This window comes from Falco punctatus (assembly GCF_963210335.1).
Source record: "Falco punctatus genome assembly, chromosome: 10".
Lineage (NCBI taxonomy): Eukaryota > Metazoa > Chordata > Aves > Falconiformes > Falconidae > Falco > Falco punctatus.
Genome location: NC_137590.1, coordinates 2,277,208 through 2,288,287, shown reverse-complemented (window position 1 = coordinate 2,288,287; position 11,080 = coordinate 2,277,208). Strand labels below are relative to the sequence as shown.

General features: G+C 49.7%; 1 long non-coding RNA gene across 1 annotated transcript; it reads right to left on the bottom strand.

Moving 5' to 3' along the window:
- Positions 1-731: 731 nt before the first annotated feature.
- On the bottom strand, positions 732-10,803 carry LOC308070227. Its single transcript, XR_013930677.1, has 2 exons — positions 6,354-10,803; positions 732-2,222 (listed from the first exon to the last, which is right to left on the bottom strand). It is a non-coding gene; the product is annotated as an uncharacterized lncRNA (long non-coding RNA).
- Between the last annotated feature and the right edge of the window lie 277 nt (positions 10,804-11,080).

The window sequence follows — 11,080 nt, the reverse complement described above, 5'->3', positions numbered from 1 at the left end:
CTGGAGCCCCCCGTGCCCGGCTGCGCTGGGTAGGAGAGGGGCTGTGTTCGCCGTCTTGTGGTTTCCACTCACAGAGGGGTGTTCACAAGGGTGTGTTGGGAAGCAGGTGAATGAGCAAGACACGAAGAATTAAACCAAAAAAAATCTGCACAGCAGGTAGAGCTGCTGTCAAATGGTGTTTCCAAGGGAGATAATACCCCTTCCCCCTTAATTTCTTAGTAAATCCATTATGATTAATGCTATTACAGAGGAAACACCATTATTACAAATACATCGATGATGTCAGAGCTGCAGAATTAATAACACTGGGTATTACTTAACTAATTAGCTGCTGTTTTCAATAGGACTTTTCCAGATGCGTTAAATCAAGCCTTACATTGCATTGTTCTCTGGGCTGTCTTCACTGCAAGGTGTTGAAATGAGAAGCGTCTCCTTTTTGGCCAAAAGCCATCTCCTTGTGGCACCGTCATTCAGCTGGGCTGCCCGCTGGCTGGTGGCCCCTGTGGAAGCCCCAGGAAGCTGGTGGTGGAGAGTTTTGTGGTGTTGAAGACCATCAAGCAATCAAAGGAAGAAGTGGAATCAGGACCTGACATCTCCAGGTGGTCCTCAGCCCTCCAGGGGACCCAAGAGGCCACCACAGCCCAGGGGGACATGGTCCAGCTTGGGGATGTGTTCATCCCTCCTTGCAGCCTCATGGCTTCAGGGTTCCTCTAAAGGATTTTCCAACCCCCTTTTTTTTTTTTTTTTTTTTTTTACTGCTTTTCCCACCTGCTGCAGAAATGCAATTAGCAGGAGACCTCCTTAGCTGGGGGTTTGCTTTGCCCATTGCTGGTTGGCATTTCCATACTGGGAAAGCCTGGTAACTGGCTGGGCATCGAGCTTCCCAAGGGAGTGGCACCTGCTTAATGGACAAATAGGGTTTGAACAGGAGCTGGAAGGAGAAAGGTGGGTCAACAGTGCTCAAAACACCGATGCTGTGCAGGTCAACAGGATCTTGGAGACCCTTTTCTCACCTTGGGAAAGCCATCTCCTGTTGTCAGGTAGACCTGGGAGCTGTGGGCAGCCTTAGCAATTATTCAGGACATCCCATTTCAAACTGGAGCAAAGGCCAGGTGGGGCTGAGGCCGTTGGCTGCTGTAGCAGGATGGGACTCACCTGGTCTGTTCCACGGTCGCGTCAACAGTCGTGTCTCACTCAGCATCATTGGGCAGCTTCTTGGCAATTGCTGTGTTATGGTAGTTTGACAGAGGTCTGCTGGGGGCTGAAGGGCACATAAACCCCATGATGGTGGTCAGGGATGTTGGACAGACAGCTCAGGGGCTGTGTTTGGGCTGGAGAGGGTCACAGCTGCCTGGTCACTGCTGCCTGGAGCTGGTTGCCACCGTACCACCTCTGCCAGCCCTGGCCCTGCTCCCCAGGGACCGGGTCCCTCCCCTCCACAAGCATTGCTGCGCTGGGTGATGGGGTGGGCTCTTCCCCTCCTCCATCCCCCAGCCCCTGCTCCTCCTGACACAAATGGATCCTGATGCTGCTGGAAGGCTCCTTTCAGTGCCTTCAAATTAACACCTACTTAAAATTCAAATGCAAATAAATTTTTAATTTCCTTAATTAAAATTATTTCCTTGTTAGATCTGAATAATGGGATTTGAAGAAAAGAAGTAACGGGATGTGCCTGGCTGTGCTGGAGGTGACTGAGGCACTGGCGAGCAGCGCAGGAGCCCGGGAGCGGTGGGACCATGCCCCACGTGCTCGGGGAGCCAGAGTGAGCCAGAGCTCAGCATCCCTCACACCTCCAGTAAGTAAAATTCACCCCAGTGGCAGCTTAAAATGATATTGCAGCAGCCCCTGGATTTTCGGAGGCTGAAGAGGATGGATCGCTCCCACAGCCTCCCCTACAGCCCAGAGGAAGGTCCGGGGGGGCTGCTGGGGGGTTGGAGATGCTAAGGGGCTCATCTGTTCCCACTTGCACTGTGCGGGGACCACGGGAGCCAGGGGCCGGGGTGCGGAGCCGTGGCTGAATGTGGGGTAAGGTGCTCCCTGGGCTGAACGATGCAGCCGGCGGCAGATGGGGGAGCTCCCCCCTGTGTGCTGCTTTGCTCCGAAATGCCTCTGCCCCCCGTGCCTCTGGTTTTCTGGTTTGCAGGCTGGTGTCCTCAGCTTGGCCGTTGGGTTGGTGAGATGCAGGAGACCCCGTGTATCAGGGCTCTGGCGTGCACGTGACTCTGGTTAAAAAAAAAGGGAAAATTGATGATATAAAATGCGTTTAATCAGCTCTTGCTGCCCAGACACCCCTGGGTGCCTGGACTCATGGGTGGGAGGTGCCGTAGTAAAGAGACAGGTTAGATCCACTCTGGTCTGATGGGAAGCCTATTGAGTGAAAGCACAGATGTTCAGACTCGATCTCTGGAATGTCCCTGCTGCTCTGTCTGTGTGTCCCCTATCTGCTCCCAGTGTCTCCCTAGCATTGTACTGTCTTTAGAAGCTTCTAATGTATTTTTTCAAATTAGTAATAATTTATCTGTTAAAATGATGCAGATATCCATAAGTTATTCTTGAACGAGGTGAAGAGCCCCGCGTGTAACAGCTTCAGAGAATTTATTAGCTTGCATATTTGCACCTCGTGCAGCATGCTTGTTAGGTGCTGTACATGAAATGATTTATACAGATCACCGCCACTTGTACCAATCCAGCCTAGAATGATTCAACAGCAATTGCATAAATCATTTATTAATTATTACTGAAGTATTTATGCAGCAAATGGGTGCCTTCTTTTGAATTGTCAGCCTTTTTTTCACCAGCATTTGCTGCACTGACAAAAAATTTTTGTGTCTGATGTGTCCTGCTACCCGGAGGAGCTGACTGCAGGAGCAGCCAGACCTTTGCAGCCCCTTTCTGCCCCGCCGAGGTTTGGGCACGCAGCCCCTCGCTGCAGCCCCCAGCCTCACCACAGCGCATCTAGGTGCTCCTTCAAATAACGAGCAGGTATCCTAATTAATCCTCATTTCCAGCAGCAGCCAAAATGAGCTGCACGATGAGCACAATGCCATTTGATGCAGATGAACCGTGCTTTGGTGGGAATTCAATTACACAATTTTTCCTCACTGAACATAATGCATTTTGACGATACAGTAGTTTCAGTGCTAATGAGATGCATTTTAACTGCTGTGAAGACTGTATTTCTCCCTGCACTTAGTACACAGGATCCACATTAATTACAGTTTCAGTGGAGAAAATCCCACAGAGTTACTACCTACATTTTACTCCTGGTAATAGCGGTTTCCTTGCATTGCCAGGAACATTATGGATTCACTTTTAAGCCACATTTTATACCAAACAACTTGATTGTGATAGCAGGGAGAAAACAACTCTGCTTTCCTTCAACTGCTCGGTCTGTATTGTAAAAGGGTCATTTACAGCGGGGACATGAATCAGATGCGTTCGAGTCAGAACACCCTCAGAATAAAAGCATTTATGGAAGCTGTTTTAAGAGGGTTTTTGTAAGATGTACGAGACTCAAGGCCAAATTAAACCAGCAGCTTATGGGCCCCTGTAAAGACGCACAGGTCCTTCGCCCTGGGACGGGGGCTGTGGCTGCTGGAGCACATCCCTGCAAGGCAGCACCCAGCCCTGGAGCCAGTGTTTTATTCCAAGGAAGCAGCGCATTTGCTCTTTGATTTGTTTTTGTGAGTTTTTGAACTCTCAAGCCTGGCAGCGCGGCGTTTCCCTGGTATTTCTCCTGCAGCAGCCGTACCTGGTGGCAGGTCCCAGCCTTGCTGTACGCCATGGCAACCCCCCCATGCTGCCTCCTTGGTGAAGCCGTGGGGTTTGCCCCCGCCTCTGGTCCGCTGGGGTGGGCAGGTGGCAGTGCCCGCGGGTGGGAGAAGGTGGCTGCTGGGGTGCAGCGGCATCGGGGAGCCGCTGGGCCGCATCCTGCTGGGGAGTGCAGCCTCGGGGCTGCTCATGCTCTGGAGCACTGGTCTTGGGTTTGTGACAGAGTGCTCACAGCCATTTCCCCTCCTCCTCTCTCAGTGGCTCGGGCTGAGACACTGAAGCAGACAGCTCGGAAAAGCCCCGCCGCTGCGAGCTGCGCAAAGCGTGTGCTTGACAAGGAGTTAGCAGCCAGAAGTACCGCAGAGATATTTAACAAAAGATTGACCAAATGTGTTGTAGCACATTGTATAAATCGCTCTGTGACCTTCATTAAACGCCAGCACCTCATCTGTTAATAGCTGGAAATCATCTGTAGCCTTCTATAATGCATCTCGGCAATTGTCGTGTAAGAAAGAAAAACAATTACTTCTGTTAATTATTCATCTTTATTTAAGTATTTATACATCTCCCTTCATCAAAAGTTCCTCTCCCTCTCGGAGCAGGGGGAGGCTGAGCCCACCTGTGCTGCTCACCAGGCTGTGGACCGGTACTAAGGCAGGGGACAAATAAAAGGTCATTCGTCAGCCCAGCGAGGCAATTAGCAATTAGCCTCATACTTCTGTGGCCGGGGGTAATGGCTGAGCAAAGACGTATTTGCTGTCGAAACTCCTTGAATATTGGGTATGGTTAAAAATGTAATGCCATGCACAAAGTCTGACCTAGCTGCCGCCAGGAGCAGCTGTGCAGGAGGGGAGGCGCTGGGGTCTGTGGCTGGCTTGGTGGGCACGGACAGCAGAGGGGCTTGAAAAATGGGTTTGCTTGGAGCACTGGGGAGAGAGATGCCTGGTCTCTACACCAAGTGGAGTACATCTTGGGAAAAAGCAGCAAAAAGGATCTCATCCGACCTTTTCCTGAATTCCTTCAGAAATTAATGCTGCTTTTTTTCCAGAAAGGGCTCTTTTTTTATCTTTTCTGTTTTTTCCCCTTTTGATGCTGATGGCTAAAGCAAAACCAGGAGCTCACAGCTCTGCCATGCTCACGGCACAGGCTCCCTGTTTGCTGACAGCTCACACCAAGCGGTTGTTTAAGGGGAAACCATTTTTTCTAGTGTCCTCAGCACCTCAGGCGTGGTGGATGCTTTTGAAGACAATTGGGCAGGTGCTGAGACCTTGAAAATCTGAAGCCTTTTGAAAAATCCGAGCTGCGTGTCAGGCAGCCGTGCCCTGGCACCTGGCTCTGCTCTGTGCTTACGGAGATGGAGCCTGCAGCGCCGGTGAGCAGTACAAGCCTTTGCCGTGTGGGCCGCCCCACGTGCTTTCAAGTGGAAAACCAATGACAGGATTTAAAAAAATAGAGGCTCACTGTCCTTTTACTTTCTCTCTGGTGGTAAATGCACCCAAACTGTGGTTTTATGGTGTCATCTGAAGTGGCAGCAGCTGAAAACGTATGGATTTTGAGAATTGTAAAGCACAAGTCTCTAGGAATGCTGGGACTCCAAAAGCCAGGGCTTCCCAAAATGAGGAGACAGGAATAAAACCTGGGTGCTGGCCCTGCCGTGAGTGCAGAGCATTACACAGCGCTACAGGATAGCTGGCTGCCCTCGGCTGCCCGCCTGCCCTCTTGTAACCCAGCAGCGGCAGGTGCCCAGACATGGGGAGCTGATGTAGGTGACCTGCCCAGGGACACTGGTGGCCACCCTGTCCACCCCAGCAAAGCCCCCAGGATGCCTTAGGCTGATCTCATTTGTTACCTGCTTGCTGGTTTTGCTCCCTGCAAAGAGAAATCTTAAAAATTTTGCAGGTACTCTAAGGCAAATACTTTTTTTTTTTGCTTTAGCAAAGCTGTGGTTTAATCCCAGCCAGCAACTAAGCACCCGTCGGCTCCTCACTCACCCCCCCACCCCCCCCACTGTGATGGGGAGGAGAGTTGGGAAAAAAGGTAAAACCTGGGGGTTCAGATAAGAATAGTTTAATAATGGAAATCAGGTAATAATGATAGTAATGACAACAAAAACCCCAACAATAATAACTGTAATGAAGAGGAGAGGGAGAGAGGCATAAAACCCAAGGGAATAACCCAAGTGATGCACCGTGCAGCTGCTCCCCGCCGCTGGCCGATGCCCAGCCAGTCCCCGAGCAGTGACCGGCCCGTCCCAGCCAGCTCCCCCCGTTTCCATCCTGAGCATGATGCTCTGTGCAACGGGACATGCCTCTGGCCAGGCCGGGGCAGCTGTCCTGGCTCTGCTCCCTCCTGCTCCACGTGCCCCTGCTCGCGGGCAGAGTGTGGGAAACTGAAAACTCCGTTTAGAGTATGCAGGACATAGCAACTACCAAAACATCAGTGTGTTATCGACTTTGTTCTCATCCTAAATCCAGACCGCAGCACTGTACCAGCACAAAGAAGAAAATTAACTATCTCAGCCAAAGCCAGGACAGGCAAGAATTAGCAGAGGATGGGAAGACGTTGCGCTCATCTGGATTTACCTGCCCTCTGAGCCTTCTTTCCTGGTGAGGTGTGACCGTTCCCACGTGGCAGCCGGGCTGCAGCAAGGTCGGGGTTGGCTCTGCACACTCGTGATGGGTGAGGCTGTCCAGTGCCTTCACTGCAAGAGTGCTCGCTGCCCACCTGCTCCGTTAACTGCTCTTATCTTTTCCCACCACCTTGGTGAAACACTGCTGGATGAGTCAAGGATCATTTTCTGTGCCAGAAACGCTATCTAAAACACCAGCTCCTTCTTTCCTCTTCCACTGACAACCGTTTCTTCGGTCAGCCCAGTGTCAGAGGCGGGAGCATGCCATCCTCCTTGGCCCTGGGATGGCGACGTGCTGGTAGACCTTGTCCTCAGCTCCCCCGCTGCATCCCTTGCATCTTTGCACGGGGACAGTGGTCTGCCCCAGCAAAATGGGCATGGAGGCAGTCACAGCGGCTAAAGGGGTTTTGCAGATCATAGGTTAAAATTGAATGAAGGGGATCTCACTTCCGACATAAAAATATGGAAATAGGTAACAACAGTGGGGAAAAAACAGTAAAAAATGAATCGGGAGGAATTTACTTGAGGGTAGGGATTTTGCTGTTTCTTTAACTAAAGCTTGCTAGCGGGTTCAGATAGTTCACATCCTCCTTAAATCCTTGCCTTGGTAGACAGCTGTGAAGGTTTAATGGTAGTTAATTAAGTAATAGGAAGCCCTGGGCTGGGTAATTGAGGGAAAGGAGTTAAATACATCAGAGGAGTGGTCATGGTGGAGCTTTTTGGCTTTTCTGAAGTTCTTGGGTGCAGGTGAGATCCTCCTTTCCAGACAGGTGTGTTCACAGGAAAGGTTTTACTTAAAGATCTATTTGATTAACGGTACTAGAACCTCTGGAAAGGCTCCAGAAAACAGCCTGCTGTTTCTCGAGTGGGGAAAATTACTTTGCTGGTGATGCTCTGGCTAGCCTCTGGTGCTTGTGTGGCTGAGCTTGTGCTGATGCGCTAAGCTTACTTGTGTAGCCTTTGCTTGTGTCTCAACCCAGGCTCTGCTTCCAGGTAAGGCTCAGTGTCAGAACTTTCAAACTGTTTTTTTTTTTTTTCATTTTGTTTTGGTTTTTTTTGTTTTGTTCTATGAAACATTGATAATCTTGTGGCTGTTGTTGTGAGTGATTGAAAACTTTCATGGAAATGCATCAGCTGGGGAAACCTTTAATGGGGCATTTGCCCTGGCCAAGGATGGGGAGGGTGCGGTGGAGGCTGATCACTGTCTAGTGCCCAGCTGTGGGCAGGGCTGGGGACAGTCCCACTGCGTGATCTCCCTTTGGGTGCTGCTGAGTAGAAGCCAGCAGGGTTTTTTAGTTTGGGCAAACAGCTGGTTGCCTGTGACTGGGTCAGGAGTTTGGTCCTGCTGCAGGTGAAGGTAAGGATGAAGAGCAGTTACTCACCTGTGGACACAAAGTTTGTGAGGTCAAGTCCAGCCCTATGTCCTAAGTCATCCTAGGATGCTCTGCTCCCTTCCGCCTTTCTCCCCTCCCAGATGTAGGTCTTCTTCAGGGTCCTTGCTGCAAAGAAACGGCAGCCATCTGTTCAGCCTGCGTGAACTTTTATGTTAATTCTCATTTCCAGGCCTTCTGCAATAACGATCTTAGCTGGGAAGAGAGAGAGCACCTTGCAAATGCCATATGCCCAGAGTTGTTCCATTGTAGTCTCCCAGAAGCGCTAAAATCTCGTAAGCAACCTGGTTTAACATGATTACCAGCCCCGTTTCATTCACCAAAGGAGAACGAATAGTTTACATCTATTTCAGAGAAGCAGCCGTGATTTTGATACTTTTTGTGAGATTAATTGAACTGTGACAAGCTTTTTGGTTCACCAGCTCCAAAGCTCTGGCCGTAGAAATTCTTCCTTTTCTCCTACTTGAAAGCAGTTGGGAATTTATTCTGTAGGCATGTTGGGATAATGTGTGTTTCTGTGCCTCTGTATATGGATGGCCAATAGGGAGCAGTCCGTCTTCATGTAACTTTAAAAAACTTGGAGAATCCAAATGCACAGCCCTGCACTTGGGGACTTCAGGTAGATTTGTGACCCTCTTTAGAGGAGCTGAGGTTATAAAATAGTAACTGGAATTCAGGGGGACATAAATATCATATTTTCATCTGTGGCAGTTGTAACATTGCTTGCCTGTTGTTCATGTTATTTAGAGGGAATATGGACCCATTTGGCTTATTTAATCAATCTGAAAGTTGCAAGATGGGATGGAGAAAATAGTTCTGATAACACAATAAACCGCACAAGATTTGGAAAGGCAGCTGAATGTCCTCTGACAGGAAAAAAAATGTTATTTTTAGGCCTTTCTAGGGGTTTATTTATGGAGTGGTGGGTGCTCCTGTACTCTTTGGAACAGAGCAGGGTGGGTGGGAAGAGCACCTTTTTACCTTCATCGGAAAGTGACGTGCCACGTTTTAATGACTTTTGCTGTGATGAGCTGGGAGCCCCTCTGAAGTATCAGGGAGCAGTGGTCTCCACAGGCAGGAGAGTAGCTGTGGTGCTTTAAGCTGCAGTGCAGATCTGAAGAACCTCAGCTGTGCTACCAACTGACAAAGTGCCTGGTGCATGGTCTCAGCAAGGACGTTTGGGGACTACAGGCTCCGGCTGGGCCCCCAGGCATGGCCATGTGCTATGGGACTGTCCAGTTCGGGGGTTGTCTTGTGAGTGAAGGTCCCGTTTTCCATTTTCCAGAGCTACCCCAGGGATGGCAGGCACAAGGCAGGCCTAAGGCAGGCGCAGCGCTGACACTTCTTCCCCCTCTCCAAGGTCAGCTCTCTATTTTGGGTTTTTCAGGGAGTCAAATCATATATATGAATAACTTATTGTACAAAGTTTTCAACTGTCAACAGAGTGATTTGTGAATAAATGTTTTCATTACTTGGCTGGCTCTATGGGTGGATGAATAATATCTATCAAATAAATTATTCATCTTTTTCTCTCCTTGCCATCATCAGATAAATTCTTTGTGATTTATATTTGTTCATTATTCATCTGGCTACAAGAAACAGACATATTAGAGATGGGTTAAGAGCTAAATCTGCTTTATTGACACCAGCAGCTAAGTTCTCATTGATATTGGAGGCTGTACCAACACAAATCTCATCCCATGTAGTTCAAGTGCCCTCTGAGCAGCGATGCTCAGAGAGGCTCCACAGATGGTGAGAGTCCCCAGGTGATGTGCTGAGGGCAGAGCTGCTCTGATACCTGATCCCCAACGTTTTAAATTCCTCTGGGACTTTGGGTTTGCTGCAGGCTGCGTCTTGCCAGAAGCTGTGGGTTAGGGGTGCCACCCTGCATGGTTCATGAGTTGTCTTTTTGGCCAGGTCACGGCTACAGCAAATAGGCACGTGTGCTCTTGGAGGGTGCAATTCCTCAAAGACATCTGGTGCATTGGAGTCCGGGGACAGAGAAGAGGAGGGGGAATATCAGTCTTTATAGCAGGTTTTGCAGTATTTTACCTAACATAGGGGTCTGAGGCTGCAGTCCTTCCTTTCCCAGGTTCCTACTTTGCAGCTCCCTCGGGCTGCTCTTGCCACTGCCAAAGCCACACCAGCAGGCTGGCCAGCCCCCTCTTCAAAACCCTCCAGCAGCAGGGGTTTGGGAGGACTTCCCAGCCATGCCAGAGGGGGAAGGAAGGGAGAAAGGACTTCATTTGGCTCCTCTACAAAAAGAAGCAAAGAAAACCATCACACACAAGCTGACCGAAGGGACAGATGTAGGAGATATCTGCTGCTCCTGCTCAGAAGTGACCTGATTAGTTCATCTGACTTACAAGTGTTTTGTTGTTCCCAGCCTGATGACTTAGACTTGAAACCAGTTCAAACTTTTGCTTTTTTACTTTATTGCATTTCTGAAAAGTGTATCTATGGTTATTTTCTTCTTTAAACCACAGGGAAAAGCAATTTCAGATGTTCTCCTTTGGCTCAAAAGCAGACAAAATGTTCTCCAGACCTTTTTTCCTCTCAAAAAGTTTGGGCAGACAGAAAATACAGAAAGTTTCGCCTTTAAGTAGTGACTAGGTGGGAAACGTACAAGTATGCAAAAAGTGGAGGTAATAACGGAGCGTGTTTGTAACCCCAGCTTGCGTGTGCTGTGCCAGGCGCCTGCCTGCACGAACAGGCTGATCTGCATGAGGTGGCTGCAGACAGCCGTGGAACACCAGAGGAGCTTTGCTTTTTCATTCACGGCAGCTAACACGACACTCTCAGCTGAGTGATCAAATACAGGCATAAGCGTCAAGATTCAGCTGGAGAGAAGGAATGACAACTGAAGGGAAAAAACCCCGTGACTGTGTGGATGAAAGGAAAAGCATCCTCTGCAGGCGGAGGGAAGGTGGCATGGGCAGGGATCCATTCAGCGCTTCCCAGCCCACCTTGGACCGGTGCTGGTTTGCTCCCGAGCAACGCTGCTCAGCCAGACCCCGCTCTGCGGTGCCGGGTGGGTGAGCCCAGGCTGCTGTCCCTGCCAGGGCACCCCTGCAACACCCTGCACGGGCTTGGTGGCTGTCGTGCATGGGCAGGATCCCTTAAAACACACCCAGCTGCTGTATTCGTGCGTACCCTAAAGAAAGCGCATGTGGCAGCAAGCAGAGGACCTTCATGCCTGAAGGATGTATTGGAGTATAATTTGTGGAGTGATTAATAATTATTTTTTTTTCCCCTCTTTGCAGCTGTCTGGTCCAGGGGACACATCAAT